We start from the raw sequence: 26919 nt of genomic DNA, 5'->3' as shown, positions 1-26919 counted from the left end.
ACCAGGCAGTAAGGAGGAGGGGGTTCCTGGAGTGTCTGGAAATAAAAGCGGATGGTGGATGGATGATGGGCTAACCCAGTGACCCCAGTGGCAAAAGAGTGGCCTTCATTGCCCCACCCCCACCTGTGGCCTCACCCAAATGTGTCTGGCTTCACTGCAGCACGATTCAGGCTGTCCTAGATAGCCAACGACGACCCAGAGTGGGGGAACTGTTTCTATCACCTTTTTTTTTTTTTTTTTTGGTACGTGCTCATTGCTTATGTATTCATGATAGTGATAAAATGAGCAATTCCCTGCCTTGGCAAAAACGGTGTCCAGACCATCGGTGACTTGTTGTCATCATTATGAGCTGCCACAGAGCTATTTGCCCTGACTGGTGACCTCCGCTGTTTCCCTGACTGACCTGTGGTACATTTGTCCTCGCTGGGGGCTGGCACCTCTCATTAACGTCAGCTTTCAGCAGTGCTCCCCGCTCACCAAATTATCACCTGCTCTCTGGTGGCAGAGTTACTACCTTGTTAAAGTGATGCATATATTGAAGTCATTTCTAAATCCAACAGGTGCCTCACACATGGCAGGCAAGCAGCGTTCACACTCTCATTTGGCCAGAGAGCCCAGAGAAGGGCCCTAAAAGGGGAGCCATTTTCTGACAACCATAGTGTAGCTGCCAGCAGATCAGGGCCCCTTGGTCGGGTCATGCCCTTGCTCAGACACCTTCAATGGCTCCCTGTGACCTACACAATAAAGTTTAAAATCTCCATCATTCAAGACCCTCATGGTCTGACTTCAGTGGGCTTTTCCAGCCTCACCTGCCCCCTCCCCTTTCACACCCTGACTTCCAGCTACAAGGGGCCACAAAGCCTTCTCTAGCTGTCAACAGTCCAATCACCATTCAAGGCAGTCCATTCACCATTTAAGAGCTGTCCCTGGCTCCCTCCTTGGTTTCTGCCACATCTCTTTTATTCTAACCTTCATCAAAATGGAACTTAGAGGGGCACCTGGGTGGCTCGGTCAGTTAAGAGTCCAACTTTGGCTCAGGTCATTTTCTCACAGTCTGTGAGTTCGAGCCCCACGTGGAGCTCTGTGCTGACAGCTCAGAGCCTGGAGCCTGCTTCCGATTGTGTCTCCCTCTCTCTCTGCCCTCCCCTCCTTCGTGCTCTCTCTCTCAAAAATAAATAAACATTAAACAAAAATTTTTTTTAATTAAAAAAAATGGAACTTAGGTTACCATAGGATTTTGTCTGCTGTCACATACACTGGAACTTCTTAGGGTTGGGGGTGTTGTTTTAGCTATGTGTCCTCCATACCCTGCACTCAGGAGCAGCTCAGTAAACCATGTAGGTGCTTTTCACAAGCAGGCTCTCTAATCACCATGGCAACCTTGCAAACTAGACAGTGTTTTTTCCCAAATGAAGTCTCAGGTTAAGCAACTTGCCCCACGTCAGATATGCTTAGTTTCCAAGGCAGAACTCTTTCCACAGTGTCTAAAGTATGTCTGATGTTTGCATGCTCAAAACAAACACAAAACAAAACAAATCCCACTCTGCTTCATAGAAGCAGCATTACCTGGACCTAATCCCACCTCTCGTGGAACCGAATGGTTTTTTGGGAGCCCTCTACCTGGGCAAACACCCCCACCTTCTCTGAATTTCAGTTTCCTCCACTGTCATGGGGTTGATACTAATAGCTTCCTTCTTAGGCTAACAGAGATAACACACACAAGGCACGCAGCGCTGTGATAAGTCACCGTCCTTCCTGGGTGCCCTGCCCTGTCGCCTTGCCGCTCAGATGCCTCCTCCACACCAGGGGCTGAGAAGCGCTGGCTGGGGCGGGGCAGGGGGCGGAGCCTGGTCCCTCCTGACTGTCCTCCAGAATCACACATCTGGCCCCTCAGGGTGGGAGTGGGAAGGAAGCCAGGCTCCCTGGACGCTGATGAAACGTGTCTGTTGTGGGCCTGTTGGGCAACGCTGAAACTGGGGAGGAAGGAACAGCAACCGCTGAGTCTCCTGCTGGGTCCGAGGAGGCTTGAGCAACGCCCCCAGCAGTTGCCTCATCTCTGCCAAGCAGGGTGATGATGCCCCAGGGTGGGGTGTTGCACCATGTTCTTAGAAAGCTGCCTCTGTACATGCATTTCCATTTGGGGCCTGGACTAGTTTTGTTTAATCATTGTCTTTTTCACTTCCAAATTTCTGAGGGCAAATTGGGAGACCATGATGTGGTGAAATGATCATTAGCCAACTTTCCCTGAGTACTTACTCCACATCCTGTACTGTGCTAAGTCCCTTCATGTACATGATCTCGGGGAATGCACACACCAACCCTCTCAGGTAGGTACTGTTCTTCTGTACACGAGCCCGTGAAGAAACTAAGGCCCAGAGTGGTTAAGCAACTTGCCCATGGTCACACAGCATATAAATGGTGGAGCCAGGATTTGAGCTCAAACTAAGTGAGTCCAGGACCCTTAACCACTATTTGGGCACTGCCTCCCATGAGTGAAAAGAACCTGACTTGGAAGTCAGGCTGTTCTGGGGATGAAACCCAGCAATGATGCTGGCTCACTACATATCCCCAGTAGGGCCCTTCCTCTTCTCTGGGTCTCAGTTTCCTCATTGGTAGAGTAAGTGGGTTAGAATAGATTGCTGGTTCTCAAAATTTCCTTCTGCTTATTTAGAAAATAGAATGCTTCAAGCAGAGACTGGCTGCAAACAAGAGAACTTTAGAGAGTGATGGAAACATTCTAAACCTGGATTGTGGTGATGTTTGCACAACGTACATTTGCTAAAAAGCCTTGAATTGTACACTTCCAATGGGTGAATTTTACGGTGTGTAAATAATACCTCAATAAAGCTGTAAACTACTAGAATATTTTATGAAACAGTGATACTCAATCCCCAGTACCCACACAGGATTGTTTGAAAACCAGTGGGCTGTGTGGATTCTGGATGGCCTCAGACTCTGACCTTCTGGAATCCTGAGTTCATCTTTAGCGCCTACTTTATGCAGATCGCTATGGTTATGTGTGTGAAGGGATTCCATCTTCTGTACCGTCAGCCCAGCCCCAGCACAGCACCTGACGCACCATACACATCCAATGAGCGTCATTCGATGAATGGCTGACGGAGGAGTAATGCACATTTTCACAAGGGTGGTCCAGACTTCAGGCTGCTTGGAGACAGGCACCGTGAAAACCTAACTCCCAGCACAGACCTGGTACAAAGTAGGAATTTGGTTATGGTGTGTTGAATAAATAAATGACTGAATGGATACAATGACTCAGTCCCTCCTCGTGAGGGAAGACAGGATATCAGTGTATAGATACAGTTGCCCCCCTCCCCTTATCTGCAGTTTCATTTTCCATGATTTCAGTTACCCACGGTCAAGCTCCCAAAGCAGATGATCCTCCTTCCAAGGTATCGGCAGAAGATCAGAAGTGGCCTAACGCGACGTCACAGTGCCTACGTCATTCGCCTCATCACATCTCATCACGTGGGCCTTTTATCATCTCACATCATCACAGGAACAAGGGTGAGTATGGTACAGTAAGATTTGTTTTTAAGTTTATTTATTTATTTATTTATTTATTTTGAGCAGGGAGGGACAGAGAGAGAGAGAGAGAGAGAGAGAGAGAGAGAGAATCTCAAGCAGGCTCCGCACCACCAGTCCAGAGCCCGATGTGGGGGTCAAACTCATGAACCACAAGATCATGAGTGGAGTCAAAATCAAGAGTCAGATGCTTAACTGACTGAGCCACCCAGGCACCCCACTACAGTAAGATATTTTGAGAGAGAGAGAGAGAAACAATCACATAACTTTAATTACAGTATATTGTTCTAATTGCCCTATTTTATGGTTGTTGTTGTTAATGTCTTCCTGTGCATCATTTATAAATTAAACTTTCTCACTCAGGTCATGGTCTCATGGTTCGTGAGTTCAAGCCCCATGTTGGGCTCTGCACTGACAGTGCAGAGCCTGCTTGGGATTCTCTCTCCCTCTCTCTCTGCCCCTCCCCCGCTCATACTCTCTTTCTCTCCTTCTCTCTCTCTCTCTCTCTCTCTCTCAAAAATTGGGCAGGGGTCAGAGAAGCCAGTGGGCAGTGGGCTAAGATGTTCAGGAGAATTGGGACAACTTACAGTTTCTTCTTTCTTTTTCTTCTAAAACTCTTGGCTAAGCTCCTGACTACTACTGATAGCTATCTCTTAACACCAGGGCCATTTCCTCTCTGTTCGGGAAAGCTCAGGAGTCCAGTGGCTTTGACTAAGTGGTCTGGGGAGAACTGTGAGCGAGGTGCCCCGGTGTCCCCTCGACACCTTCCCCAGAGGCATCTGCGGTATAGCACTTGCTACAGCAAACCAGCTCCAACTTGAGTTTCAGAGGAAACGGGGAAAGAATAGAATAGTCTCCCAACCCCTGTAGCACCTGCTCCGTATCTGTTTTCTGACTTAATGCTTGAAGCTGGTCTGCAAGGTGAGTATGATTAACACCGTTTGTCAGTCAACGCGACTGAAGTTTGATGAAGCGACCTACCCAGAGACAAGTAGCAGAATAGGATTCGAACCTAGGACCAGGGCGCTCCGAACACCCTGCTTTACTGCTGAACTGTGTGCCTCTCCACCGGTCGGTTTCAGCTTAGACACGTCATGTACCTTCTTTGGGTTTCCCCATCTGCAAACCAAGGAGCTAAAAGCTAAGTGAGAGGGTCTCTCCTGACCTGATTCAGAAGTGTCCCAGACGGCCATGGGTGGGTGCAGCCAGTGTGGCCTGGTCCCACAATAAGTGCTAGCAAGAGATGACTGATTGAAGTGGCTTTCAGCAAGGAAGCCAGCCTATCACAGGCTGGAGGCGAGACCTAAGCATGTGAGTCACCCCCGGCTCTCCCTGCCACTAGAGGGGACGGGGACAGCTCATGTCTGGTCTCCTTGGGTCCCTACCCCCACCCTCAGGGGTGTCTTATAACCAGGGCACAGTCTCCACCGAGATTAGGAGTACGTGCTCAGACACACACACAGACTTTGCAAACAATGCAGGGAAATAAAGTTCTCACAGGAAACATTATCATACTGACTCACGACAGACCCATCCATAAAACAAACTCCTGGTACCTGGGGCCGGCTCAGAGAGAGTGGCCTGGGAGATAGCAGGCCCACTCTCTCCTGGGCCCTGGAGGAAGTGGGTGCCGCCGGGGGGAAGGGCAACTTCCCCTCCCTGCTCCGACGTTGGCCTGGGATCTGAATTATTTGTCAAAAAGAGGAAAAAAAATGATTATTTTTAAAAAGAAAAGCACAAGTCCCCGAGCATTATGGCCTCTTCACCCTGTCACAAGAGCTCTGTTGCAGAAACCTCTCTTAGCACCATGGTATTTTGCAAGTCATTTGCCATGCCAATGCAGAAAACATTACCGTCTCCAGGGGCCTGTGTCTCCATCAACCCTTGCTTAGCAAAGCAGGCTTGACTGCTGCCAGTGTAGAGGGAGAATTTGCTCCAAGTCCGTTTTCAGACTTGAGAAGGCAGCTTGACACATCTTCGAAACATCACATGGACAGGTGTCTTACCTGTTTGGAGCCTCAGTTTCCTCACCTGCAAAACGGGAATAGTCATGAGAATGAAAGTAAGAAGATGTACATTTACCACGTGGCACAGTGTTGGTTTTCCTGACCCTCTGTGCGAAGCAGCCTGGAAAAGGGACTTGGGAATCTCAAGACCCCCCCTCCAAGTCTTGACCCTCCCCTTTCTTAATCCTGGGATGATTAAACCTGGGCCCTGTCCTCACCTCCGTCTCCAACTCTGGAAAAGCAGGGTATCTAATCCGCCCTGATCTGCCCAACTCCCAGGGTGCAACATAGCTGTGAGGGGAGCTGGGTTGTCAACCAGGCTTAGGACACTGGCTCATGAGGGGTTCAAGTACCAAGGCCATCGAAGGGCCCTAGAACATTTGGGTTGTTGCTGTCCTGGCTGAGCCCTGGCCATTTTCCCATCCTAGAATAGGAATGATCCATGGTGCCCGGGATCTCCCCTGAGGAAGAAGAGGGTCAACATCCCCCTCTGGTTCCCCCTCTGGGAATAAAATGGGTCACTACTGGGAAGGGTTTGTACCCTCCTTCAGGCCCTGGCAGACCCTAGCCTCCCCTGGGAGTACTGCCAGCCAACCTCCAATCCCAGGTACATCACCCATACTTGGGCCACACCTGGCACTAAGGCCCTGATAAAATCACTCCTAGCCTGCTCTCTCCATCCATTCCCCCTCATGGTGACCACGGTGCTCTCTCAAGAACATACTCTGACAAGGTCACACCTCTGCTTGAAACCCTGCAGTGCTTGAAGCCCAAGCTCCTTATTTTGGCCCTCAAGGTTCTTCAGTGTATGGCCTCTGCTGAACTCACCAGCTTCCCTCCCCCCTTAATTTTTCTTACCCACCCTATGCTCTGGACTCACTTAAGGACCCACAGTTTCCTAATCTTGCCACAGTTTCATATCTCAGTGCCTTCTGCATGCTCTTGTCACTGGTAGGTTGTTCCTTCTGTTATCTTCTAACAAACTTCTATTCATTCTTCAAAGCCCAACTTCAATATCCCCTTTTCTGTCAGATAGCCCTAAACCATGTTCCAAACAGTTCCTTTCTGTGCCCTCTCCATCTTTCTGGTGTCAGCTATCACACCATCTTATCATTTACTTCTTTATAGATATGTCTCCTGCTTGGGACCACAAGCTTAGTAGGTTAGGAATTGATTTCTGAGTACTTTGTCCCAAACTCTTAAATTTCCTCACCACATTTAGAGAATTTCCCTCCCCAGCATGGTGACTGCGCAGCCTGTCGCTGTTTGAGGAATCTCGGAGGGTGCTCAGATTTACAACCAAACATCTTTCAGGTCAGCCAACTTTGCCTTGAACTTTTGGTAGCTTGTTTTTCTACCAAATAGATGCCAAACGGGTCTGCAGTGGCTGGTGCATGCCTGCATTTTTAAAAGGTTTTAATGTGTAACTGTTTAATTCTTCCCAGGGAGATATTTTCTAAGGCGATAGAGATATTTTGTAAATAACACACTTCTTTTGTGTTGGAGGTGAAGCAAGGAATGAAAAGTCAATGCACGGGAAGCACAAGTGTTTTGCCAGCCCCTAAGTCAGCTCAGAGGATGAAAAATTCAGCCCTAAGGAATGAATGCCTAGGGATGTATGTCTGTCAGGCAGAGTCGTCTGGAGCACTTCCTAGAAATCTTGACCTGTCCCTGTCAATGGGGAAGGCTAATTAAAGGAAATAAAAGACTAGTAGCCAGGAGATTCCAATGTGCTGGAAAAACAAAGGCAGCCAACGTACAGACTGCTAAGTCAGCTCTCTGCTTTGCCCCTGTCTGGCTCCCCCTCCCATCCAGCCAAACGCTTTTTCTTTTCTTTTCTTCACCGGATTTGCCACCAGCAACACCTACTTGTCTCTCTTCACCCCATGGGAGAACATGCAGGGCCAGGCAGCTGACCGCAGTGGTTCAGAGTGAGGACAGGGAGATGCAAATTTAAACTGCTAGACACCTCTATTCCTCCATCAGAATGACTAAAATGAAAAAGACTGACCTGAGGTGCCTGGGTGGCTCAGTCAGTTGATCATCTGACTCTTGATTTCAGCTCAGGCCGTGATCCCCGAGGGTCATGGGATCAAGCCCCGCGTCAGGTGAATGCAGAGCCTGCTTGGGATTCTCTCTCTTTCTATCCCTCTGCCCCTCCCCTGCTCGTGCTCTCTTTATATGTAAAAAAAAAATTTTTTTTAATAAATAAATAAAAATAAAAAGACTGACCTTAGCAAACATTGGGGAGGATGTGGAGCAACTAGAACGCTCATATGCTTCTCATGGGAATGCAAAATGATGCAGTACGGCACTTATGAGGTTAAATACACGCCTGAGCAGAGGAGCCCACCATCCATGCCTAGGTAATTTCAAAAGTGAAATGAAAACATGTAGCTACACAAACAACCATACACGAATGTGCAGAACGCCATTATTCACATAAGCCAAAACGTGGAAACCACCAAAAAGTGTATCAACAGATGAATGGATGCAACGAAATGTGGTCTGTCCCTACAGTGGAATATTATTTGGCTGTGAAAAAAGGAGCAAAGTCCTGATAGATGTTATAACATGGATCAACCTTGAAAATATTATGCCAGGCAAAAGAAGGGAGTGACAAAAGACCACATATTGTAAGATTTCACATACATGAAATGTCCCCCGAATAGGCAAATCTACAGAGACAGAAAGTAGATCAGTGGTTGCCAAGGGCTGGGCGGAAGAGAGAAAGAATGACTACTAATGGGTAGGGCATTTGTTTTTGTGGTGCTGAAGATGTTCTAAAATTGACAGTGGTGATGGTTGTACAACACTGTGAATATAGTAGAAAAACAACAACAACCGCACACTTTAAAAGGGCAAATTGCATGGTATTTGAATGACACCTCCCTAAAGCTGTCCCATGCATACATATATCCACATGGCGACAAAGACCATGACTCAAGCCCAAAGCAAGCATTCAGGCAGTGTGAGGAGTGCCATAATTAGACCTGCAGATTGGATCTGGCCGTGGGATCTTGTGTGGCTGGCAGCATGGAAATCCTCATTGAATCTCTTTGCTTGTAGCCTAGGCATGTGCTCTCCAGGCCTCTGTTAGGTGCACAGGATTTACTAATTACACAATCTGCTTGGCTTGATGTGTCCATGCCTGCACCAGGTCAGGGGACCCTTGGATACCCGGGGCGGAAGGGACATGGCCCTGACCTAGACCGAGCTCCTCTTAGAAGCCACTGTACCTCACCCTTTCACTAGTGTTACATCATGATATGCCACAATGCTGGCAAGTAGGGCCGCTGCATCTATGAACTGGCAGAGAGTGAATCCTGGGACAGGGCCCCACTGTCCGTGTGAGATGAGTCTGATGTGCTGTCGTTCCCTCTTTTGTATAATCACAACAGTAGAGAGCATTTATGAAGTGCTTTCTATGTGCTGGCACAAGTGTAAATCTTAGTATGTAACGTCTCCTTTAATTCCGACCCTAGAGGGGGTGTCAAGTATTAGCCCCCTGTGTGCTCACTGGTGATTGTACACCTTGTTCAAGACCACCCAGCTGTAAGTGGTGGAGTGGGGAATGGAACGCTAGTCAGTCAGGCTCTAGACCCACAGATGGCCTCCCTAAGGTCACAATGGAGAGCCAAAGGGCCTGAAGGCTATCTGCTCCTGCTGCACCTGTCATCAGGAGAAGGCAGAGGGTGGGGAGGACACAGGGCTCGGGCAGCCAGAACAGGTTATTCAGCCCCATGAAGCTGGGGCTAGTCACACTGGCTACAGATCAGGGGCACAAAGGAGCAGGATATTTACCCTGTGATGGGCAGGAAGGGCAGAGAAAAACACCAGAGGTGTTTCTGTCCTGAAGAGCTAAATCAGAGATATTACCAGGCATTTCTGGTACCAGGCTTCACACTGATGGAGAGGATGGAGGGAGGAAGGTAGGGAGGGAAGAAGTGAGGGTGAGGAGAGGGAAGAAGGGAGGGGGAGAGGAGGGAGGAAGTGAGGGTGAGGGGAGGGAGGAAGGAAGAAGGCAAAGTCTTCTCAGCTCAGTGAATATTAAGATGAATGGTTTTATTTCTTGGTTGTTTGGTTGGTAGGTTGGTTTTCAGGGTCATGGGTAATGGACAAAGCATAGGTTCACTTGCCTGGTCAAAGCAGTCCCTGAACTTTCTTACTGAAAAAAAAAAAAAAAAAAACCCTGGCAGCCAGGCCTTTAGCTCCTGGAGATCTCCCCCTGCCCAATTCTTCCTTGATCTTTCCACTGCATCTTCCACTCTACACCGATTTAACAGAGACTCAAGATCAAAATCGTGATTGTGAAAGGTTTATTCAGGTAAGAGTATTAGGCTAGGCTCACTCTTAGTGATGGATACAGGTCATCTTATGCACAACTCATTTTAAATGGTATGTAATAAGTCCAAAAAATAAGCTCGCGCCATTTCAAAGTAGTGAGAGAAAGAGTAGCTGGTGTCATTGAGCGCGCACTACCTTCCAGGTGCTGAGCGAGGCCCCGCGCACGTCGTCCTCTGACCTCTCCACGTGCTTACAAGGTTAGCTGTCCTTCCCCCATTTAACAGGTAAGCAACCGGCGGCTTCGGGGGGAGTCATGTCACACAAGGGCACATAAGTGCCAGCTCTTGAATTCTCCAGTCTTTGAGAGTGGAAGCTTTTTCTTTTTATCTCTTTTGGCCTTTGCTGATGCCTGGTGATAGGACTTTCTACAACTGGGCCAACTTCCCCTGTCGGGCTCTTTACCAAACATTCCAGGTAGACTTATCACCCTGTGATAACATGGGAAGTTCTCATTCATTCCATCTGTATCAAAACCTAAAAACAAAACAAACAGGAAACTGTATTCATAAAAAAATATATATGAATTCAACTGTATCGATAAAAAAAAAGTCTGTAGAGTTGTTAAAAATGTATTTACAAATTCCTTTTTCCTCTGTGCTTCATTAGTGCAAATGACATACCCCGTTCTGGTATCAGGGCTGAGACTCTTGCCGCCCAGCTGCTGTCTCTGCATCCTGGCCATCCCACTGCTCACTGATGCCTCTCTGGACAGGGTTGAGGCTGTGTGCTGGCCCAGTGGGCAGAAACGAGTGAGACCCAGGCTGCTAGGGGCAATCAGGCATGCTCATTAAGTAGCAATGAATGCAGGGCCTACTCTGAGAAGTGCTGTGAGGAAGGCTTAGATAAAAGGCGTGAGAGTGCAGAGAAGGAAAAAGGCCTTTCTGTCTCAGGGAATCAGCAAGGCTGAAAGATGGGTAGGAAACAGATGAGGGAACACCGTGAGGAGGGCCGAGGGCCCAACTTCTTTCTCACCATCATTGCTGCTACCACGGGTGGCCACGTGCCAAGCTCTGTGCCAGGCACCTTATCCACATTACATCACTTACTCCTCAGAGCAACCCACTGAGGCTATTACCGCTACCGCCCCCTCCTTTCGGATGAGCAATCTGAAGCTCCTTGCCCAAGGTCACACAGGTAAGTTCCAGAAGCAGGCTTTGAATCCAGGTCTATCAGAAGCCAGAGCCCCTGCTCTTAGAGTGATTTACCATTTTCAGAGAACTTTCAAATTCGTTATCCCATCTGATCTTCCTGTACCCAGAGTTTCTCTATGTCTCACCAGCCTGTTGGCACAAATGAGTCACCCTACCGGTAACAGTGTGAATTTTACTTGCCCTCCCCCTCCCCCTCCCTTTGCTCACTTTGGTTCTCTGGCCACCTGCAAAGCCTCACCCACCTCTAGCGAGAGTCCCAGGGGGTATCTATGGTCACCTTTTCCTGCACTGCTCCCCCGTTAAAGCTCACTGCCCAAGAAGGTCATGGAAGGTCCCACCCAATCTGTCCAGGCGTGTCCCCTTTGAGAATCCTTCCCCAGCAAGCCGAGGCTCAGGACCCTGCACGAGGTGTGTGACCTCAGCTCAGCTACCCCTGGCCCACCCCCATGAGCCTCAGTTTTCTTATCTGGGAAAGCAGAGAGGTTAGTTCAGTTCCACATGTGTTCCCTGAGCAGCGGCTAAATATAACGGTGAACCATGGAACCAAAGGAAGGGGGTGAATCGAGCCAGGCCCTCGATAAGACACACACATAAGCAATTATACCCCCAAGACCCATGTGCAGGGCGTAAGGGCCACAAGGGAATCAAACTGTTGTGGGAAGGGCTGTTTCTGGCTGGTGAGAGGCCCATATGGCAGCCATTCATGGAGGCCTTAACATACACCAGATCCCAGCTCAGAGCTTTACCCGCATTAACCCATTTAATCCTCCCCCAAAGCCAGTTGAGGCAAAGACAGAATTATCCCCATGTTAGAGAGGAAACTGAGGCTCAGGGAGGTGAAGTCATTTGCCCAAGGTCACACAGTTAAGTAAGTGGTGGCAGAATTAGGTCTGACAGCCCCTAGCTCTTAATTGCTATCTTCACAAAAGTGGGGTCAGTAAATCTTGGCTTTGTAAACCAGCTCAGTCCTGATACTGCTCAGATCAATCCTTCCCTTGTTATGATTGTAGAATCACACATTGTTTCCCCATCTGCACAGTCAGCTGGAACAAAAGTCCCTGGAGCTCAAGTCAAACTATGGGGACCAACTCTGAAATCATGGAAAAACCTCAAGTGGACGGTCAGGGCTGTTTCATTGGAAAGTTTTTCTCCCGTGCAGTTTTCAGAAAACTTGGGAGCCCTGTGTCCCTTGTTCGTGCTAGACCTCGGCCTGCGATGGTGTCTGGCTGATCAATGATAGTCATAACCATGAGTATCATGGAGAGCGCTTCACATGCACCACCTCATTTCATCTTGATGACAGTACGCAGTGATATTCCATCTCTGTTTTACAGAGAAGAGAACTCGGTCTCGAAAAGAAGAAGCCTCTTTCTGGAGGTGACCCAGGCAGTAAGTGGCTGGTCCCTGAAACAGGTCTGGTGACCCTAAAACCTGCCCTCTTAATGATGACTTGAATGCGTTGCTCATTTTCCGTTCTCGGGGATTCTCAACCGAGGCTGCCCATTCACAATACCTGGGATACTATTTAGAATACTATGGTGAGGACCATCCCAGACCAATTAAATCAGTCTCTGGGAATGGACTCGGGTTGAAAACCTTGCCTCTAGCTCGATGAGTACATTAGAGCTTGTTCTCTTGGAAGATACCCTTTTGGAAGTCAGTTGCCATGCCGTAAACTCAGAACAGATTATTTAATGATGGAAGGTACATGAGGAGAGACACTGGAGTGGGAGAACATCATGACCATTGCAGCCCCAGCCAAGCTACCAAGTGAATGCCTCTGCATGAGTAACCTGATCCATATTACGTGAAGCGGAAGAACTGTCTGAGCTCAGTCAATGTATAGAATTGTGAGGCTTAATAAATTGTTATTAAAAAAAAAAAAAAAGAAAAAAGAAAACCTTGCCTCTAGGACATGCCTGGCATTCTACCAAGAGCCTCAGCCAGACCTGGAACTTCAGAGAGAATTGGATAGTGGGAGGGGGAGAGAGGAAGGTTACCTGATTCTGCTTCTCCTCCCTTCCCCTTCCATCTCCTCCTTTTCCAGCCAACCGAGGGACTGGCCTCAGCCTTTCTCTTGATCTGAGATCATTTGGCCTTTGGGATAAGATTTCTATGTGACCCCTCCCCCACACTGTGCCTCATAAGCCTGGCACATAATAGGTGCTCAGTAAACATAATAGGTGGTGAACAGATTGTGAAGAGAACCCTCCAGCCATTCCTTCCAGGCAGGTAAGATTGCATGGATCTATTCTGCTGGAGTTCAAAGAACATGCACAACCGGAAGGAGACTTGCCCACCCTGGCAGGTAGCAAGATGCTCCCATCAGCCACGCATGAAGGTGCCCTTTGCACCACCTCTTTCCCAGTAATAGGTATTAACTTAAAAAAAGAGATCCTTTCTAATTTAATGGGTAGAAAACAATCTCGGTTTTGGTTTGAATTTACATTTCTTTGAATACTGGTGAGGACGAACATTTTTTTCATGTGCTTATTAGTCATTTGTATTGCTTCTTCTGTGAATTGTCTGTTCCCAATTTACTAATTTACAACGAGAAATGTAACTGCCAAGGGGACCGGATACACGTGTCCTCCAGCCAACACACCAGCTCCCTGTAGGCACACTCCTCAGGATGCCAAACTCTAATCAGGAGATGCTTGGTGAACACAGCATGAGCAAAAGGAGGGGTTGGTTATAGGATTCCAGGATTTAAGGCATCAGGGCAAGCTAGACTTACCGCCGGGGTCCACAGAATCCCTGACTACGGATCCTCCTTCTTTCTCTTTCCTCTGCCTCCCTAGCTGCCCTTCTTCAGATGGACATTTCTTTCTTTAGAAACATGACTACATTCATTTTAGTGCTTCCTCTGGCCCACGATCCCTCCTTGATTGTATGCTTGAACTCTCAAAGCAATCTTCATCCCTAATTCCTGTGCCTCCTTGGACCACCTTCCCATTTCCTGGGGATTTACAAAGTCTAGCCTATAGCTTTGGGGTTGTCTGCCCCTCCCCTTGTTGTGCTGGAATTGCCTCCCTTCTATAAAGTGTGAGCAGTTTCGGGGGCCTGGACCTCCCACATTCAGAACGTTTACGTACTTGTGCCTTTTCCAAGCCCTTCCGTAGACTATCCTGGGGGGCCTCTGACTTCCACAAAGTTAAGATCCATTGCTATAGAAGACTCTGAGAGTGGAGAGGAAGGAATGAATGACAAACCCCCCAAAAAAAGAACTAGAGGAACTAGAAAGAGGAGATCCAGCTGGGTGTGTGGTCTGAAGGGTGCCTGGAGCAGGAAGCACAGGACAGATTTTGTTTAAGGGCAGGAGGAGAAAGAGGATTTTCAGTGGGCAAGGGCTGGGTTTCTCTGACCTCGAATGTGCTGCAGTCTCCTTCCTGCTGGCCTTCAGTGCCCTTTACCTCTACCCCAGACCTCCAGAATGATCCTCCTAAACCAAATCTGACAGACTCCCTCCCCTCCTGGCTCAGGTTCTTACCCCCTTGGGGGCTTGGACAAATTCCTTATTCTCTCTAGTCCTCAGTTCCTTTTCTGCAGGAAAGCACTGGGACTTCACTATCTACAAGGTTATTTCTTAAGACTACCTCTGTACAAGAAACTGTTCTAGAAATAAACATATTGTAATAATTATATATAATGCATATAATATATGCATTGTATAATACACATTGTATGTATTTATTATACAATAATGTATATAAATATTTCTGGTAGAATGAAAAGACAAAAGCAAAGTCCTAGAAGTCACATGCAGTCTACCTAGAACCAAGGAAGGCAGGACTAAGACCTCTCAAGGGGAGAGAGTTTTTAACTTTGGGGCAACAATGTGTGTCATTACAAGAAACACCATGCTGCCTTGGGTCCAAAGAACTAATGTGGTGAAGTGAAATAAACATGGATATGAGAGTCTGGCAGAACACTGCTCAAATCTCAGCTCTGCTACCCTCCGCATGACCCATAACAAGTCACTTTACCTCTCTGAGCTCTGAAAGCTGGACATTGTCCAGCTACCCCAAAGAGTTGCTATTAGGACTCAATTGGACATAGGACTCCATGAATGCTAGAATTCCTTTCCCTTTACTCCCAAGAGTTGTAAGCTACAAGGAAAGGGAGCTTGGACAAGAGACTCAATCCTCAGCCTCAGTTTCCTCATCTGTCAAGAGGGCTATTTTGAGATGAAGTGAGATCTTGGGTGCAGACAGCTGTGCTATCGATGTTAAAATGAGTGTTAGCTTCCCTCCCAGCCTGGCAGTGGAGTGTAAACTCCAGCTCCATCTTCTTGGGCAGAAAGCTTGAAACAAGGGATTCAGAGCTCTGGAGACAGCTGAGAAGGAAGCACAGTCAAGAAAAAGAGTCAAAGGAAGGGCTGTGGAACACGTGATGATTTGCCTTCTCCCATCAGAAAACGCTCTTAAACAAACAGCAAGTTTCCTCCATTAATAAGGCCTGTGGAATGCAGATGAGATTTTTTTTTTCCTCCTCCTTTTTTGCTGATTAAGTTCCCCCGAAACCCCCTTAAGAATTTTAATAAGAAATGCAAAAATCAACAAAAGTCCTGCAAACCCTTTCCTGTTATTAAATAAAGGGAAAGTAAATATTGCAAATTGGACATATTTCATAAGAGGATGTTTTGTTTGGGCAAAAAAAAAATGAGAAAGAAAAGAAAAAGCCATTTGCTTTCTGGCAGCAAATACAAGTCTTTGCTGAATTTTGGTTTCAAATGTGATGACTGGGGCATTATTGCTGGTTTGCCTGGAATTCAGGCCTTTTGATATCTGAGGCAGCCATACCCAGGAGAGCAGGAAAGCCAGGTTTGGGCCATGTTGGACCTCTTCTCCCCTGTCTCCTGTGAACAGAATAGAGAGTTTTCCAACCACCAAGGAAGTTATGATCCTGAGCTCAGAGGTGGGCACCCCTAAGGGGTCACACACAAGACAAAAGCAACTTGGAACAAAGAAGAATTTTATGGGAAAGTAAAAACCACAAAATGTTCTCTGTGGTAAGAGACTTTTATGAGACTATAAAACATATTGTATCAATGCAGCACAGTAGTCCTGCAGTCAGGCGGACCTGGATTTAAATCCTACCTTTGTCACTTCTTAGCTGGGCTACCTTGGATAAATTACTTAACCTCTCTGATACACTTTCCTCATCTTCCAAAATGGGGAGGATAAGGGGGCACCTGGGTGGCTCAGTCAGTTAAGCATCTGACACCTGATTTCTGCTCAGGTCATGATCTCACAGTTCATGGGATCCAGCCCTGAGTGGGGCTCTGCACTGACAGCTGGAGCCTGCTTGGGATTCTCTCTCTCCTCTCTCTCTCTGCCTCTCCCCTGCTTGCACTCTAAATAAATAAACATTTTTAAAAGGGGAGAATAGGAGTATTTGCTAATAGGCCTGATATGAGGAATAAATGAGTGGGGAAATGAGCCAATGCAAGGAAAGTGCTAGGCTCTATATGTATCTCATATTATTTTGTGTAATATGAAAATGTAAAGGAAGAGGAAAAAGATTTCTCTTTATTTCTTTGTAGTGATTGGCAGTTTGCAAAGAACATTAGCACTCATGACTTTACATGCCTGCCAGCTCAGCCCCAGGAGACGGGCAAAGTGAGCCTTACCCTTCATTTGTGGTTGGAGCACCTGTTGCTGGAAAGTGGGTGTGACCCCTCAAGGACCCGCATGAAGAAATGGTCTGTGACCATGAGGTCAGAAAAAATGACCAAAGGAAAGGAGGGAGAGAAGCCAGAGGATGTGGCCATTTCCAGCCACAGAGAAGCCACATCTGCCCCAGGGCCCCTACACCCCCTCCTATTCCTCTCTGTCCTCCTTGTGGGGTTCCTGTGACCTCACCTGGCACTGGCTTCTCCCTGGCAGCGACAGCAGTCACAACGTGTTGGGGCTGCTTGTAGAATGCCAGGATGGGATCTTACGCTGAAATGCTGGTGCATTGGACCCCACCAGCCACATTCCCATAGCAGAGGCTCGGCCTGTGCACCCTATAGGGCTAGAACCTGTCTGCCACTTCCCCTGATCCCTTTCTTCCAGGCTCCTCTCAGACCCAGAGTACTGGCAATCGCCCTCATCAAACCATTGATGCTAAACAGGAAAATTATTTTGGTTTTGTGGTTTTTCTATCTTTGTATTTATTTGTTTACCTGAAGCATCTTTTCGTGCAAAAATTAAAATCAATGAAGAGATACAACAAATAATTTAACAATCACCTATATTCCCACAGCCACATTTGCTTCTAGGTTTGTTTGTTTGTTTGTTTGTTTGTTTGTTTGTTTTTGCCCAAAGCAGAGCTTGAACTCACAACCCTGAGATCAAGACCTGAGCTGAGATCAAGAGTCAGACGCTTAACTGACTGAGCCCCCCAGGTGCCCCCGACCCTCCCACCCCCACTTTTTTAAATTGCAAACCATTATGCCTTGATTTTTAAAATTCTCTGTATGTATCTCTTTGAACATCTGTGCCCAAGATACTCTAAGGAATTTATCCCTAAGTCAAATGTGCTTGATTGTGAAGAACAGGACAGGAGTAGGCATACCTGGGATTCATCCCCCCTCTGGTGCTTATTCCCTGTGTGACCTTGGACAAGTCACTTCACCTCTGTCAATCTGTTTTCTTACCTACAAAATGGGTATATGATAATTCCTAACTCAGTGGGCTGATGTGAGAGTTAAAATTAAGTGAGACTGTCTCTAAAAAGCAGCTGGAATAGCGCAAATGGTAAGAGCCCGGTCTCATCATTCATGTTACAGATTTTTCTAGCAACAAAAGAAGGATGGAAAGGCACATCCTTTGTGCTTTGCACAAGGGACCTGGGCCCAGCAAAGCAAAGCCTCAGAGGCTTGCCCAACCCACCTTACTGTATGCTGTCAACTCTATCCCTGAGCCTGGCCTGGTGTTAGCTCCCCAAATAACTGAGCAAATGTACCTCTCAGCGTCTTGGTTTCCTTGCCTGTACAATGCGATAACACCTATCTCAAAGGGCTGTTGTGAGGCTTAAATGCTAGATAATAAATGCAGGGCACTTGTTAAAACTGTATCCTTTCTTGCTCACCTTGACCCTTTCTCCTTCAAAGCAGTGAAATTACCTGAAGTTTCATCTTGCTGGCAGGGTGAAGCTGGACTGTCCCTAGTTTGATTTTTGTTTCCCAGGCCTTGCACTTTACTTTGCAGATGCTGCAAGTCAACACGTGGAGGTTTTGCGGGGTCCCCGTGTTTGTTTTTCTCCCTGGAAATTGTGTCCAGGAAAAGCTGGGTGCTTTAAATTTGCTAAAATATCTCCATCTAGTGGGCTCGCTGAAATACTGCACAGTTAGGCGCTGTCTGGGAAAAACAATGGGGCGACAGCTGGGGCCGCCCTGCCCAGCTCAGAAACGCCGCCGGTGGCTCCCCATTGTCTACGGGGTAAAGTCCAAATGCCAAGCCTGGAATTCAAGCGCCTGCACAATCAGCCCCCGCCCTGCCTATCGAACTTTATCGTCAGCAGCGACCTCCTGCCCCGCCAGCCAGGCCCAGCTCCTCCCCTCCAGTACCTCAAAACCCACACCTGCCTGGCACGCGGGCCTGCCGGGCCTGCCCATGTGCCCCAGCCCACTGTCTCCCTCCTCCTTGCCACTCTCCTGAAGCTAACCCTCCTTCCAGGCTCAGCTCAAAGGCCACTTCTTCTCGGAAGACCCCCCCGCCCATCAACCCATCCTGGTCTTCCCTGACCTCCCACCAACACTTGTTGTTAGCTATTTTTGTATTTCAGAGTTAAAGCTGTGTTTTGTCAATGCACTGCCCTCTCGTGTCCAACACAGTGGATTTAAATGATCTCAGGCCCTGGGAGTCCCCGTGGATCTGGATCCTTATCTGGCCTTTACCACTTCCCAGCTCTGGGAACTAGGAAGAGAGAGGGAACCTCACCTATGAAATAAGTAGTGAGAACACCTGCCTCACAGGGCTGTGGTGAGAATCAAAACAGGATGCCAAGTGGCCAGCACATATAAACACCCAACAAATCATCATTAGAGTGGTCAGATACACAGGATATATATACAAGATAAATACAGGATACCCAGTTGAACTTGAATTTCAGACAAACGATCTTTTGAAAATTTTATTCTAGAGAGTGAAAGAGAGCATGAGCAGGGGAAAAGGGCAGAGGGAGAGAGAGAAAGAGGGAGAGAGAGAGAGAGTCTTAAGCAGGCTCCACACTCAGCATGGAGCCCAACTCACAACTCGATCCCATAACCCTGGGATCACGACCTGTGTCGAAACAAAGAGTACGACACTCAACCGACTGAGCCACCCAAGCACCCCCAACGATTTTTTTTAGTATAAGTATATCCCAAATATTACATGGAGGTTCCATGTAACATTTCACAGATAAATGATGCTAAGGATTATTGTTCATTTTGTTACGTTTGCTAATGATGTTGGGGAGATATACACACATACGTACATACATACATACGCACGCATGCACACAAACTGGCAGATTCTGTGTTTGCAAATTCACCTACTGGCTAACATTTATTTGTGATGCCAAAATCAATATTCATAGTACTTAGTCATTCGCAGACATGCACATGCAGAACACAGAAAAATTTGAGTCTCCCCATATGCATGTTCCCAGCTGAAGTCAACACTTGATACTCTTCTTGTTCCAGCTCTCATACTGTAAGTAAGTTTGCTTTTGGCAGTTTCTTTAGTACCACCTTTTTCCTCATTTTTGTGCTTTCTGTTAGTGATTTCACTGTTTAAAATGGACACCAAGCAGAGTGCTGAAGTGCTGCCATGTGTTCCTAAGCCAAGAAAGGCTGTGATGTGCCTTACAGAGGAAATACCTGTGTTAGATAAGGTTCATACAGGCATGAGTTACAGTGCTGTTGGCCATGAGTTCAATGGTAATGAATCAACAGTAGATATTAAATAAAGTATCTTTAAACAGAAAGCAAGGTTATGTACTGATCAGTTGATAAAAATATTGTGGCCAGAGTCTGTCAGGAACCTAACCCTGTATTTCCCCATGAGCAATGGTTTGGTGTTCATGGTGACTCTATAGAACTGTGAATAATGAGAATCAACTATATATCATATCTATGTATATGTAAACATATCAACTATGCATATGAAATATATATAATATGTGATAAAAATTAAATATTTATCTATTAGGGATACATGCAGAAATATAATTATGAGTGAAATCAATGTCTAGGATTGCTTTCAAATATTCCAGCAGTGGGATAAAGGCATATATAGGGAGAGTATAAAAGAAACAAGATAGCAAAGGTTGAAGATTGTGGAAGCGATGATTTATTAGAATATTCTCTCTACTTTTGTGTTTGAAAATGACCATAACAAAAGGTTTTATTTTTTTTTTCAAAAGGTTTTAAAAAAACACACTGAAGTGAAAATCTCAGGGGAAGAATATCTTATTCAGTAGCTTTCACTCTGGACCTCTGTGGGGACAGGGCTCTCCAGGACGCCACCTGAGATCTCATTATGGGCAAATCCCAAACCCTTGAATGCAGAGTTCTGTGCTGAGAGGTTCAGGAGATGTGGCTGCAGTGTCGGTGCCACCTAAGACATGCTCTGCCACCTTTGGCAACTCTGAACCTTTTTTCTTATCAGTTAAATAAGGAAATTGAACTGGACAACCTCCAGGTTCCCTTTCCTCTCTCATTCTAGGGGCACCTGGGTGGCTCAGGCCGTTAAGTGTCCGACTCTTGATTTTGGCTCAGGTCATGATCTCATGGTTCATGAGTGTGAGACCTTCATCGGGCTCTGTGCTGACAGTGTGCAGCCTCCTTGGGATTCTCTCTCTCCCTCTCCCTCTGCCCCTCCCACACTTCCACTCTCTCTCGAAAAATAAATAAATAAACTTAAAAAAAAGGCCTATCTCATTCTAAAACCAATACTTCCTAAACTGGCAAGTTCTGGTAGTACAATATTAGAGCTTTCTGCCAGCTGTCTCTTCCCTGCCAATTCATCCTGTGATACCACTGTTTGATGAACCTTGCTGAAGTTCTCCCTTTTTGCAACACTCTAACCAGGAAGCTATTCTGATTTTGATTTATCTTAAGTCTGAACTCTTAGCAGAGCAATTAAGGCCTGTGCAGGTAGACCATCCCCTGAAAGCCTCTGCTTAAGGAGGACCAGGAAACAGGGACAACACCGTGTCCATCAGAATATTGCAGGAACATAGAAGAAAGTCATCCAATTCAGCTCGGAGAGTCAAAAGGAAGTCTCCTGGAAGAGATATTTGAGGTGAGGCCTAATTACTAAGGAATTACTGCTGCAAACAGAGGGGAGAAGAATGTTCTAGGCCAAGGCAAGTTGTGTGTGTGTGTGTGAAGGCCTGGAGACAAGAGAAAGTTGGGGAAAAGTCCCAGATTTCAAAGCCCATCACACCCTAGCCCCATGAATCTCTGTCATTATTTGCCACCCTTCCCTGTCACCCACCTTCCCCACCTGCCCAGCATGTGTAGTATGTGTGCTGGGGACCCTGGGATTCGTATCTGGGAAGGCATATATTGGACTCCTTACTAGAAGTCCTTTAAAATAACCAGGTCAGGAGAAATTTTTACACCTCCCAACACATTTTGCTTTGCTTATCCAGCATAATTCTGACGGCCCACTTTTCAATAGAGGTACCTGAGCCTTAGAAAAGTAAAGTCACTCAAGACCAGGGAGGAGGTGGGCATTCAAAGGCAGGTCTGACTCCTGGCCGTCGTCCTTCACACTGCACAGGGCAACCAGTGCACACAGAGACTTTGAGTCAGGTGTCTGGGAGAGGCCGTTTCCTTACAAGTTCCGGGCATGCTGCAGCTTATACATACACACTGAGAAAGCGGAGGTCAGCGTCAGGGCCAGGTCAAACAGTAGTCTTGTCGCCTCAAGTGCCTATCCCTACCCCCTCACCACCCTCCCCCCACCCCCCCCAGCCCCCCTCTCCCCCCCGCCCGCCGACAGATTCTAAGTCTTCATGCCTGGGTTAAAGCTTGGGCTCCACTACCTCCTGGCTATGTGACATCGAACAAATAACTTCGGACCTCATTTGTAAAATGAATCTTGCGAGACTGTCGTGAGGATTAAACGAAAACACCATCTGTGTAGGAAGCGGTCCGTACAATCCTGGGAAGGGTAATACAGACAACTCGCTCACACGCACCAAAGAGTGAGCAGCAAGCACAGAAAACCCTCCTTCACGCTGTGCGCAGGCGCTCGAGGCAAAGACCCCCGCGGGCGCTCCCGCGGACTCTGCGGCTGCGCATTCGCACGGTTTTGCGACCGTACTGCTTGACGGCGGCGGTGACAGCCCTCCGGCTGGTGTTGCCGAGGTAACGAGGGGCGCGTGGGGCTCTGGAAGGTAAGGCTCCGGGGCCCGTGGCGAGCTACGGCTCGTGACGCTAAGCGTCGCGGCGGCTGTTCCCTGTGGGGAGGGGGGGGGGTCTGCTGTGAGAGGAGACGTTGGCTTCTTCGAAAGTCCTCAGGAGCTGGAGCGGGGAGTGTAGAGACTTTCCCCGGGGTCCCACAGCCAGACTAGAATGGACCGAAATGGGGAACCAGGCTTCCCGGTTCCGCCGGAATTAGCCCCTCTCCCCTTGTCCGAGCACCTGTAGCCGTTCATGCTTCTCTTCTTCGTTCTTTCCGAAGAACACGACGCCACGTTCGGTGCTGGGGGCTGGGGACGTCGAGGTGCATCGGACACCGTCTGTGCCCGAGGGGAGCCTCAGCAGCTAATGCGGTTCTTGGGGCGCCGGGGGCACTCAAGGAAATCCACAAAGGGATAAGTTAAGACAGGGAGTTATGAATTTGGTGGGCCGTGAACACTTTCTGGCTTGTGTGCCATCATTTACTGCAGTTGCAGCCTCCATCTGACTAGCATTTTGCACACGACAGGCCCAGTATGAGGCGCCTTGGCCTTTTTCACGCAATTACCCACCTTATCCTCACAACTGCCTTCAAAGGGTTATCTTTTGTTTATGTGGCTTAGTCTCAGGTCCTAACTTGAAAGCTCCCCAGGGACTGGATTGTTTGCCTTGTCCCTTTCATCCTTGCCTCCCCTAAGCCCAGGAGGTACACCGTTGGAGCTTAAAACATTTTTTAATTGGGAGGTGAGCTTTACTGGGTGGGAGGTTTTAACCAGGCTTGTTTGGCAGAGTGTTCCAAGGGGGTTGGAAAGTTAAATGGAGCTACCTCCCCCATTTTTGTTTTGCTGTGTTTTGTTTTATTTGGAATAAACATTTACTGAACATCTAAACAGTGTGTGTCTGCTCAAGGGAAGAAGCCCTGCTTTTGATAGTAAATATACTTAACACTACTTGTGTCTGGAGTCAAGTATGCCCAGGTTTGGTAAAGGAAAAGCAACAAATCCCTTACAGGTGGGTAGCACTAAGCCCCTGAGTCCCTTTCCTCCTCTGAACAACGGGAATAGTAATAGTACTTATGTTAAGGAGATGTTGGGATTGAGTTTGAATAGGCTATCCTATCACCAGTGGTTGGCAGCTTTGGCTACATGTTGAACTTACCTGGGTCCCACCCCAGAATTTCTGATAGAGTTGCAGGTAAGTTCTGAGCATTAGGAGTTTTAAGATTTCCCCAGGTGATTCTAAGGGCAACCAAACTTGAGAGCCACTGTTGTATACAAGGTTAATTAATCTCTCTTCAGCTATCATTCCCTGCTTAAGAGTCTGCATTGACTCCCAAGTCTGAACCAGCCTTCGCATTCCAAACCCCTTGACAACTGGCCCAGTCATTCCTCTGTATCTGTGTGTGCTTTAGACATGGGTCCTCCTTTAGGCTAGTCTTCTTGCAATGCTATGTCTCCATACGATAGGGCTTGGGTAACTGGCCCTCTTTAAGCCTCAATTTCCCTGTCTGTGAAATAAGAATAGTAGTACCCATGTGTATAGCAATGGCATAGACTGCCTGGTGTGCTGTACCTACTGATGATGATCACCTCTTCTAGTTTTATGCACATGCCACATCTTACATTATGTTGTGCTTCTATAATGGCACTACAGAAACATTTCTTAAATGCTTGTTGCAGATATGGAGAATAGTGAATTCCTTTCTCCCCTGCTTTGTCTTTCAAATTCAGCACAAGACAACTCTTTCACAAAACTATGAAACTGGAGATCATTTGGTTTCTCCTATTTAATTTTATTGAGAGATCATTCACATCATAAAACTCACCCTTGTAAAATGTACAGTTCAGTGATTTTAGTACATTCACAGAGTTGGGAAGCCATCACCATCACTGCAATTTAGTTTTAAAACCTTTTCAACACCCTCAAAATAAACCTGTACCTATAACCCCATTTCTCCCTTCCCTCAGCACCAGGCAACCACTAGTCCATTTGGGGTCTCTGGATTTGCTATTATGGACATTTCATATTAGTGGTCTTATACAATACGTGGTCTTTTTGACTGCTTTCACTTAGCATAATGCTTTCAAGCTTCATATACACTGTAGCATGTATTAGCACCTCATTCCTTTATTGCTGGTAATCCATTACATATGGACACACCCCATTTTGTTGATCCATTCATCTGTAGATGGACATTTGGGTTGTTTCCACTTTTTGGCTATTATGAATCACACTGCTGTAAACATTTGGGTACAGATTTTTGCATGAAAATGTTTTCAGTTTTCTTATATCTGTACAAGGAGTGGAATTGCTGGATCACATGGTTATTCTTTGTGGGTTTTTTTGTTTCTTTGTTTATTTTGAGAGAGAGCAAGTGCAGACAGAGAGGAAGACAGAGAATCCTAAGCAGGCTCCACTCTGTCAGTGCAAAGCCCGATTCAGGGCTTTATCTTACAAACCAAGAGATCATGACCTGAGCCAAAGTCAAGAGTCGGATGCTTAACCAACTGAACCATTCAGGTGCCCCGATCATATGGTTATTCTGTGTTTAACATTTGAGTGATTTCCAGACTGTTTTCCAGTCCTGTTCAATTTGAAGATGAAGAAACAGGTCTCAGAGAGCTTAAGTGGGTTATGCAAGGTCACATGATAATAATGGCAGGTTTGCATATATAGGAGGCCTACTATGAGCCAGCTTCTTGATGTGCATGCTGCCACATGGGCAGAAGTGACACCAGATCACAGACTGAGGTTTTGTGAAAAACGGCATGTTTTGTGGCAGGAAACTTTCTGTTACACACACTTGGTACAGGGTTTTTGCCACCAAGTGTCCTAGCTCCTTCTTGCTTTTTAAGAGTATAGCAGCGGGGCGCCTGGGTGGCTCAGTTGGTTGAGCGTCCGACTTCAGCTCAGGTCACGATCTCACGGTTCGTGAGTTCGAGCCCCGCGTCAGGCTCTGGGCTGATGGCTCAGAGCCTGGAGCCTGCTTCCGATTCTGTATCTCCCTCTCTCTCTGCCCCTCCCCTATTCATGCTCTGTCTCTCTCTGTCTCAAAAATAAATAAACATTGGGGCGCCTGGGTGGCGCAGTCGGTTAAGCGTCCGACTTCAGCCAGGTCACGATCTCGCGGTCCGTGAGTTCGAGCCCCGCGTCGGGCTCTGGGCTGATGGCTCAGAGCCTGGAGCCTGTTTCTGATTCTGTGTCTCCCTCTCTCTCTGCCCCTCCCCCGTTCATGCTCTGTCTTTCTCTGTCCCAAAAATAAATAAACGTTGAAAAAAAAAAATAAATAAATAAACATTAAAAAAAATTAAAAAAAAAAAAAGTATAGCAGCAATCGGAGGAAAGATTCCAACCCAGGCAAATTCAAATATAACTTCATTTTCACTTGTTCAAGGGAATTTAATTGGAAGTTCTTGCAGTTAGCCATTTAACATTTCCTCTTTTTCAAAAATTCTAAATGTAGCCTATACAAGTTAAATACTACCTAGAAGTTATAAAAGTGAAAAATCTCATAAAAGTCCAAATTGTTCCTGGATATCTCTTGAAAGTTTCTCACTAGATTCCAACATCCTGCCTCAAAAAAGCATTAAGTTTTAGAATAAATTGCTGCTGCTTCTGTTGAATACTCAATACTATAGTTGGCTTAGATTGAGGGATAAGTCAGCAAGTGAAAATTTAGATAAAATGCTCTTGGAAGAAAATCTCTTAATTGTGCATCAACATGCGATACACATTGTTTTGTTATGAATGCTTTACAATAATGTGTGCATATGCTCTGGTTTCTCTTCAGATAGTATAAATCTTTTGCCTTTTACAATAATGTGTGTGTGTATAGATAAAATGTATATATGTATCATGTTCAGTATGTAATTTCATTGAGGGATCTATTTAAAAATTAAATTATTCTAGCATTTTGCTGCTTAGAATATTTGGTCAATTCTATGAAGCTTCCAACTTGCTGATTCTTATTTTTCATAGTTATCTTTGTAATTTATCAATCTCTATAACTCTTCCTTGGTCTGTGTTTTCCTTTGTCCCCATCTAATTCCTCAGTTTCTTTGAGAGGATGGATGTATAAAGGTATCACACATTGGACAAGGCATGCAATTTCTTTTTAATGGTCATAAACCCATAAAACCACTTACCTTCCTCAGATTTGGCCACCATCATTGGCTATTTCAGGCTTGATCGCATGTATTGCCCAGTGGGATGCTGGTGTTAACTGCAGGAGGCACTTAACGAAGTTTTACTTCGTTCTTTGGATCCATGTAGATGAAACGTGTGATCTGGCTCCAGTGTATCTTTAAGCACCAGATATGCTCTCAGCTTAAGTCGAGCCCAGGCCCGAGATGGAGGGAGCAGCAGATTCAAGTCTCCCCTCATGTTCCGGGGCGTCTGTTGGGAGAGTGGAGTGCCCAAACTCTTGCACTGTTTACATTTTCCCTCCTTACATGGGGTTGGGTTTTCCTAAGTCAAATGTATCTGCTGT

The 26919-nt window shown here is 46.7% G+C and overlaps 1 protein-coding gene and 1 long non-coding RNA gene across 3 annotated transcripts in view; both read left to right on the top strand.

Annotated features, from left to right (window-relative positions):
- Positions 1-229: 229 nt before the first annotated feature.
- Positions 230-12638, top strand: LOC106977133 (uncharacterized). Its single transcript, XR_001430610.3, has 4 exons — positions 230-2327; positions 3367-3525; positions 10039-10120; positions 12207-12638. It is a non-coding gene; the product is annotated as an uncharacterized LOC106977133 (long non-coding RNA).
- A 9654-nt stretch (positions 12639-22292) lies between these two features.
- TSEN2 (tRNA splicing endonuclease subunit 2) overlaps positions 22293-26919 on the top strand; it is a 49248-nt gene continuing 44621 nt past the window's right edge. The window contains exons 1-2 of one of the 2 annotated variants that reach the window (XM_015074643.3): positions 22343-22426; positions 23324-23441. The gene's annotated coding sequence lies outside the window, so the exon portion shown is untranslated. Of the gene's footprint in view, positions 22427-23323; positions 23442-26919 lie in introns of both variants that reach the window. The other variant, XM_015074645.3, reaches the window with a different exon arrangement.

Source organism: Acinonyx jubatus, chromosome A2, assembly GCF_027475565.1.
Source record: "Acinonyx jubatus isolate Ajub_Pintada_27869175 chromosome A2, VMU_Ajub_asm_v1.0, whole genome shotgun sequence".
Lineage (NCBI taxonomy): Eukaryota > Metazoa > Chordata > Mammalia > Carnivora > Felidae > Acinonyx > Acinonyx jubatus.
This window is presented reverse-complemented; position numbering and strand designations above follow the sequence as displayed.